Source organism: Engraulis encrasicolus, chromosome 9 (assembly GCF_034702125.1).
Source record: "Engraulis encrasicolus isolate BLACKSEA-1 chromosome 9, IST_EnEncr_1.0, whole genome shotgun sequence".
Taxonomy (NCBI): Eukaryota; Metazoa; Chordata; class Actinopteri; order Clupeiformes; family Engraulidae; genus Engraulis; species Engraulis encrasicolus.
The window spans coordinates 13,715,201-13,723,617 of record NC_085865.1 but is presented as its reverse complement, the minus strand read 5'-3'; positions in this window follow the sequence as shown (position 1 = coordinate 13,723,617).

Genomic DNA, 8,417 nt, shown 5'->3' with positions numbered 1-8,417 from the left:
AGATACCTCTAGCTCATGAAAGCGGGCGAACGTGTGAGGGGGCAGGGTGCGGGGCATCCAGGTCCTTTCTCCGACATCTAAAGAAAGTCCTGCTCTGGGCACGAATCTGTAATGGGGAGAAGACGCACCTTCTTCAAATCAGAGTCAGATTGTAAACCAAGAGGGCCTCACAAGGAAGGCTTTTAGTTCACTCACTCATTTCATGGTGGTTAATGCTGTATTTGAACAGTCTTGACAAGCTAAACTTCAAACCAGTGATTTGGAGGGGTGAGCGTGTAGCTCAACTTAACCAGAACTAAGTCTCCAAGGGGTACTACCCTGCTGGCTTGTACTCAAAACTTAAGTGGCTGGCTGAAAAAGCAGCAAGGTAAACTTTCCTATTGGGAAAGGCTTTAACCCTGTGTATAAGATCCCGTAGGAATCTAAGAAGCTGAACAACAGGGCGTTAGGGAGAAGTGTCTCCGTGTGCCCTATACCTTGAACACACGCCATGTATGACCAAGTATGAAGTGTGTATGCTGCTGTCGCCCCTAGTACAGTCTCGGTGACTGCTGGTAGAGGGCAACTGCGTCTGAATTCTACCTCTCACAGAATGAGCCTACCGGACCAGCCTGTCTAGGTGTGAATTATAAATATTGCTTCTTGTCTGAGAGGATCTCTCAGTAGAGGTGGGGCCCCTGAGGGCCCTCCGAACAACCTTACACAATCGTGACCCCATGTTAGGGTGACATAATTGGGCCAACAAAATCAGTAGCAGGCTCTGTTGCCTGACTCTGACCAGTGTGGGGGTTATTATGCTTATTGGTGTGAATGCATAGAGCAGGGTGTTTTGCCCATAGCAATCTAGTGCATCTTTTATGCCAAGGAGGAATAGAGGGCACTGTGTGTTTCCTTACAAGGTGTAGAGATAGCAAAAACCTGCACCAACCCCTGCCCCACACAAGCCGATGTTTGAGAGTAGAGAGGATGTTCCCCTTGGCCCTGTTCTGCAGACTTAACAGAAACTGTGACCCAGCAATAGTTTCCTCAACCACCTACATCGTTTTGGAAATGTTTCAGGGCCCAGAACACTTAATGCATATGGCCGCCCTGGACGTGCGATGGTGAAGCCACTGCATGAACAACGTGGCCAGTAAGCTTTACTGTAAGCTTTACTGTAAAAGCCCTTCATCATAGAGAGACACCTCTCGCTACCGTAATAGCGGATGCCGTTACACCAACTGTAGTCTAGACCTTGTCTGACTACTAGTAACGGTGACTTGTTGAACCCAAATTCACTCGATGCTTTAGCGCCGTCCTGGAATCTAATGCTGACTCCTTCGAGAGGGAGCAATAGGGGAAATTGTCTTAATTACAGTATTCTGATCCCAAGCCTGTCAGAGGGGCTAACGCCGTCCTCAATCGCCGGTTGAGGCAGCGAGATGCTGTATGTTTTGCCGTGGCGGCGAAACTCATACACACTCTGATTTCAGACAGGCTACAGCCTTGTGATAAGATCATCTGCTGTACCTCTTGTGACAACCCCAAAATCGAGACGATGATATGATTGACAAAGCACCTTGTTGTCAGATGTATGCGATTGTGGCATACCTGTTTTATAAGACGGTCTGTAAAATGCGCTTTCCAGCTGAGATCGCGCAGTATGTTGAACAGAGCCCATTGACGGCTCATTAGAGTAGGAAAGAAGGGGTCTCTTCGTTCGTAACTCGAGAACTCAGTCTACTGACCTTACATTAGTGTTCCACTGAACCTAGGTGGTTTTGTGATCAACAGAAGTTCTTTATCCACTTACCGTGGAATAAAGTAGTGTTGCGTTTGTGTACTCAACAGTATCTCTGACTGTACGTCGTGGATGAGCATGACCCGTCGCTCTTATATGACGTTAGTCACGTTACCCACGCAGCCGTGACGTGACGCACACTAGTAGCGTCACCGGAGAGATCTCTGCTATGTCTCCGCTGCCAATAAAGGGGAAATGATGCGCCCTGGTGGTGTTATGACAGTGGTGCACCCCTTTTTTATTTATGTACCGTATTTATTTTTTGAGAGAGATTTCTGGTGTCAGTACATTGTACTTGTACACCTCATGTGTGACTTCTCAATAACAACTCCGTCCTTGGCCCAAGGCCTGGATGGGGATGGCATTCTTTATTTATTTTAAAGCACACTGGTCTGTTGAGGCTACCCCTAGGCTGTAAGGGGAGCCACTTTTGTGTTACCAAATCTGCCCCTCGTCTGGGTGCGAGGGGTATTTGTTCCCTTAACACTGCTGAGACTACTGTGATAGTATCCCCTGTGTGCATAATGTTAACAATTTCACCCTTGGCCCCTGCCTGGATGCAAATGATAATTGTTTACTGAGCAGTTTAGTCTGGTGAGACAGAGGCTACTGCTTTGCATTACTTGTGTAAGTTATGTAGCAACAATTTCGCCCTTGGCTCTTGCCCAGATGCGAATGACCCTTGTTTACTGAACACTTTAGTCTGGTGAGATGCAAAGTGTGCATGTTTATAACATGTTAACATTGTTATGTGTTAAGACAATTCGCACTAGGCCCCTACCTAGATGCGAATGACCTTAGTTTACTTAACATTTTAGTCTGGTGAGACGCAATGTGTGTATATTGTGTTAATAAAATTCGCCCTTGGCCCTGCCTTGGTGCGAATGACCTTAGTCTACTTTACCTTAGTGAGATGAGACCGCTCTCATGCATTATGTGCATCTTATGTGTTGACCAAATCGTCCCTGGCCCTTGCCAGGAAGATAAAGATCTTTGTATACTGAACACATTGGTATACTGAACAGTTTGGTGAAATTACCCTCTGTGTAGCATTGGCGTTTATTTTGTATCAACAGATTCGCCTTTGGCCCACGGCCTAGGTGCGAATAATGTATATTTACTGGACACTGAGATTGGGTGTGATTTGTGCTTGGTGACACTTTGTCTGCAGTTTCAGATTTTGAACACCTGTAAGACATAACCTTTTCTCCATCTTCCTCTCCGCTGTGGGCGAGGACGTGGGAACAAGTGAGCCTGGGCTGTCAGGTCCGCCACTGGGTCCTGTAGGCCGTTTGGACAGTTTGGGCCTCTGTTCTGGGTTCACACAGCAAAAGTACTCCGTAATGGATCCGCACCGGAGTCCACTCTCCGGAGGTCATCCTCCGGAACGGACCCGGTAAATGGACCCGTATCGGCGTCCACTTGCACGCCGCCTATCATCCCACGCGGAGGCGTGGCGCGGACTCAAAAAGGACCCGTTTGTCACCCGTAACGGATCCGCGTGCAAAAGCTCACGTCCGCAGTGAGCCCGGTTCGGAGGCGCGACATCCGATGCGGGCTCATTCCGTGTCCACTTATTGCATCCGTCACGGATCCACTATTTTTTATCAGTTACGGACCCATTCCGGACTCATAAATGTTCCGGGACTGGACCATTTTGGATCCGTTAATGAAGTTACTTTATTATTACAATCCCAATAAACCAATTCTAAAGCAGTTGAGCAATCGTTTCAAACAGCATTTAATTCTACAGATAACACAGGCCTAGACAGTTTAAATAAGCTCCCAGAAAAAAAACAACCTGACGAAGAAATTCACTCATCATGTTTTTTTATTTATCTTTCTTGACATCTTTTTTCTGGCTCACTGTCATGTTGAACAATCGCATGCCGTGGCTGCCTTCCTTCCCTCATCAGTCGATGGGGAAACATCTCACCAGCGCTCCGATCTGAAAAGGCAACAGTAGAGCTAAACTTAGCTTTCATGTAAATTTCGTAGGATGACAGTCAGACATAACATCACGATATGGAATGGACAACACTCTTTCATATCTCTATCCCGTGACAGTAATGATGTTGAATATTATAAGATGTACAATGTCCTACTTACTCTTGGTCCGTAACAGCCGGGACTGGAGGCAGCAGACGGGCATCACCGTAGCAGGGTGGGTAGCTGGCTAGCCCTGTCCGACCCAGAGGTAATTCCACCGGTTTACTGTTGCACAAGATTAAGAACAAATTCAGCTATTTGTAGCCCAACCACGGACACCTGTATTAAACTATGAGCCCAGCTACTTCATTCATTGACGATGGACAGCATAGGGACGAGGGCGCAGTTCATGGGCATCCATGAATAATGCTAATAAATAATTAGCCTGGAATTCGTTAATGTGAGGAGAACATGATGTCACCGCTTGTGGATTTGTACCGTTAAAAACACAGTTGGTGCCAAACCTGTTGCGACCATCACCAATCGGTGTAAAAGTGTACTACGAGCCAAATTCAGACCAATATAGCCGTTTCAAAAGAGTATTTGAACACTTATGCCCTAAGTTTTTGTGCCCTACACAAGTTTGTTTCAGGCGGTTTGCTAGTAGCTGCCTGGCTAGCAAGCTAACGTAAACAAAGCTGTTAAAATGGGCACAACGTAGATCATTTTTATTTAACTGCACTTCCTCCATGTATCGGATGGCATCATGTTTTAACAGTCTACTACAATAGCCAATGTAGTTCTCAATGTCTTTGAATGAATGAATTAGCTGTCTCGTTTTGAAAACAACTAGGGTTAACATGAAAAACACATACACTTTTTAAAGTCATAAAACAAATTCCTACTAAATATCAATAAGTATTGACAGTATAGAAGCTTCAGATATACTTTTTGTACTTTTGTGTATCACCTAATATAAATAAATCAATACTTACTGGAGAGCGCTGTTTGGTCGTGTCTGCCCCAACAAAAACTGTACCAACGTCCGTTAGATTTTACGGCGCGTTGTGAATCAGATATGGATCCAGCAATGGTCCGCGTTTTGACAGTAGAATTTGGGGCGGCGCACGGTGGCGACCCTGATCCACCAAGGGGAACCCAAACGAATGTGACAGTGACACGGATGTGGTGACTTAAACGCGGATCCGCGTCGGAGTCCTCTGCTGTGTGGGGACCGTTCTAGCCCTTAGGGTGCAGGCTATGGCCTCTCTCTCCATAGGATGACTACCTTGGCAGTGTTGACCTGTCTGGGAGGTTGGGGCCTGGGGGCGGCTTGTGTGTCAGGCTCGCCCAGAGAGCATCATCCTTCTGCCTGCCGAGACCTTGTCTCCCTCATCTTCACCAGCACAGCGCCGGGCCCTTGGTGCAGCGTGCAGATGATGCATGAGTGTCTGTTTTGCCGTGTCCGTCTGGACCTGGTGACAGCATCAGAGAGAGCAATCGGACCGGCTCGCCCACCTATCAGTCTCTCTTGCAGGGGAGAGCGATGTTGGACATAGTCGACACAGCCCGTCGGTTAGGGCACATTTGGAATACTTGTGAGGCTTCCAGTGACAGGGGGCCATCTCTCAGACAGGCCAGGACTGCTGGGAGGGGTGGCCAGGTTGGACTTGGAGGGAGGGGGGTTGGGGGGCAGTGTTGCTGGTCCCTTTCCTTGTCTCCTGCATCCTGAGCAGAGGGCCGCCGAGTCAGCATGGTCACTGGGGGGCCTTGATTACTGCAGGATAGGTCACCCCCCCTGTTGGGGTCGAGGGGGCAGCGACGTGATGTCCCTGATATTGTGCTTTATGCTTGGGTATCCTCCTGCTCCCTGTGAGAGGGGGTAGCCTAAGCTGGGGTCGTCCTCGGGTGGCATGGTATCCACAGAGTCTGACTTGTGCATGGTGGCTGTTAGTGACGATCACCACATTCAGCCTCCACTCCCGAATTCCCTCTGGTATTGTCCACGCAGTGGTGCAGGTATGGCGGCCTGCAACCGTTGCATGTGCATGGTAGGGTTCCATGCAGACCTGGGATTCTCCGCCCGCCATGGTGGGCTGCGTGGCGCCGGCACGGGAGGCAACGGGCTCTTCACTCTTTGTTTTCACTCTTCCCTATGGCGGGGGAAATGCCTGAAGCATCTTTCAGAATAAAAGAGAGAGGAGAGTAGTGTTACTCGAAGAACTCGTCATAACAAGTGATTACTTCAGTTAACACTAGTGTTAGCAGATTAGCCGCACGTGCGGGGTAGCTACAGATCGAAGCTAGCAACTTGTTTCCCGCCGAGTGGGTTTACATGCGGTGGGTTACCAACAGAAAACAGATTAAATTAGTCAAACAGAGTAGCGAGTGAGGCATTCTCGCTCCCTGTTGTAAGGTGTAGCTTACCATTAATAAGTTATCACCGGCACTCGAGTGCTGTGTGGAGGTAGAGGTAGCTAAATCAGGCTAAGCTGAAGTTAGGTAGCTAGGTGGGTGGTAGCCCGCCATGCTAAACTTGTAGCTACAGATCGAAGCTACAGTTAGGGCCATAAATATTTGGACATCTGCACAATTTTCATGTTTTTGGTGCTGTACACCATCCCAATGGATTTGAAAAGAAACAAACAAGATGTACATTAACAGCAGACTTTCAGCTTTAATATGGGGGTGTTTGCGTCCAAATCGAGTGAACTGTGAAGGAATTATGACATTTTCTATCAGTGCTACCCCATTTTTAAGGGACCAAAAGTAATTGGACAGTCTAGTATTTATACATCAAACTTTCAATTTTTAATTATTTGATTGCAAATACTTTCCAGTCAGTTGCAGCCTGTAATTTGCAATCCATAGACATCAATAGACACTGGGTTTTATCCCTGGTGATGCTATGGTGAGCTCTCTATTGCAACAGTCTTCAGTTCCTGCTTATTCTTAGGGTGTTTTCCCTTCAGTTTTGCCTCCAGCAAGTGAAATGCTTGCTCATCCATACTCAGGTGAGGTGATTGACTGGGCCATTGAATAATATTCCACTTTTTGGGGTAGAAATGGCTAGTGGCTTTCAGATGAAGCTTTGGGTCATTGTCCATCTGCACTGTGAAGCATTGTCCAATGAGTCCAGAGCCATTAGGTTTAATATGACGAGATAATATAGCCTGAAAATCTTCAGAATTCATCCTGTGGCTTTTGTCGGTAGTCCTCATCATCAATAAATACAAGGGGATAATCGTATTGACAGATATGCATGCCCTCACCATGACACTACCACCACCATGATTCACTGATTGGGTGGGATGCTTTGAATCATGAGCAGTTCCTTCCCTTCTCTATACTCATTTCTTCCCATTACCCTTGTACAAGATGGTTTTTGTCTCCTCTGTCCATAGGAAGTAACTCAAGACCTATACTGTCTTTTTAAGATGTTGTTTGGCAAAGCCGAATCTGGTATTGTTATTTCTGATGCAATCAATAATTTACATCTTTTAGTGAACCCTCTGTATTTCCTATGGTGAAGTGTTCCTCAATGTTCTTGATCTTTTTCTTGATTGTTGCCTTGGACATGTGTCCATCGTTCACCTGGACACTGTTCTACATCTGGCCAACTGTTGGGAGATGGGTTTTTGTTCACCAGATACAGAATATTGTCTGTCATCCACAGCATTTGTCTTCCATGTCTGCCAGATAATTTGGTGTTGCTCTGGTATTTCTTTTTCCCAACATTCTGAACTCTTAAATTAATCATATTCAATGTTTCCCCATCTCTCAAATGGGTTTGTTTTGATTTTTTTCCACCTTATGATGGCTTGCATCACTGATGGTGACAGATGGACTTTGGATCTCATGGATATTCCGTAAAAATATATGGAAATGCAAATGGAACACTTCAAATGAACTCTAAGACCTTGTATTGACATCTTGGTGATTGTGTAGTATGGGAATAACACACATCTGACTGGAAAATAGCTGAGAAGCCTACTGTCCAATTACTTTTGATCCCTTGAAAAGTGGGCAACACACACAAAAAACGTTGCTATTTCATTCCTGTTTATGCGATATGGATTTTAACACCTTCACATTAACACCGAGAGTCTACAGTTAATGCACAGCTTGTTTGTTTTATTTCAAATCCATTGTGGTGGGGTATAGGGTGGAAAAGGATGATAATTGTGTTGCTGTCCAAATATTTCTGGCCCTAACTGTAGCAACTTGTTTCCCGCCGAGTGGGTTTAAGTTACATGCGGTGGGTTACAAACAGAAAACATACAGATGAAAATAGTCAAACAGAGTAGCGAGTGAGGCGTTCTCGCTCCCTGTTATACGGTGTAGCTTACCATTAATAAGTTATCACCGGCACCCGAGTGCTCGGTGGAGGTAGAGGTAGCTAAATCAGGCTAAGCTGAAGTTAGGTAGCTAGGTGGGTTAGGTAGCCCGCCATGCTAAATTTGAAGTTCGCCACGACGCGGACACTTCACTAGAGTTGGAAAGTAAGCTGACTTAACTGCAAACCTTCAATGCACTTCTTGACGAAGGCAAACATAGCACTTACCGGCCGCGGTCGCGTTCGGCGACGGGGTCCTGGACGGTCCGTCTGTGAACGGTTAAGCGAGCACAGCCTTGGCAGGTGCGAGGAGCTTGTAGTAGATCTTCACGGGAAGAAAGCGAGAATGCTGGACTCAGCGTGTCGACGGGG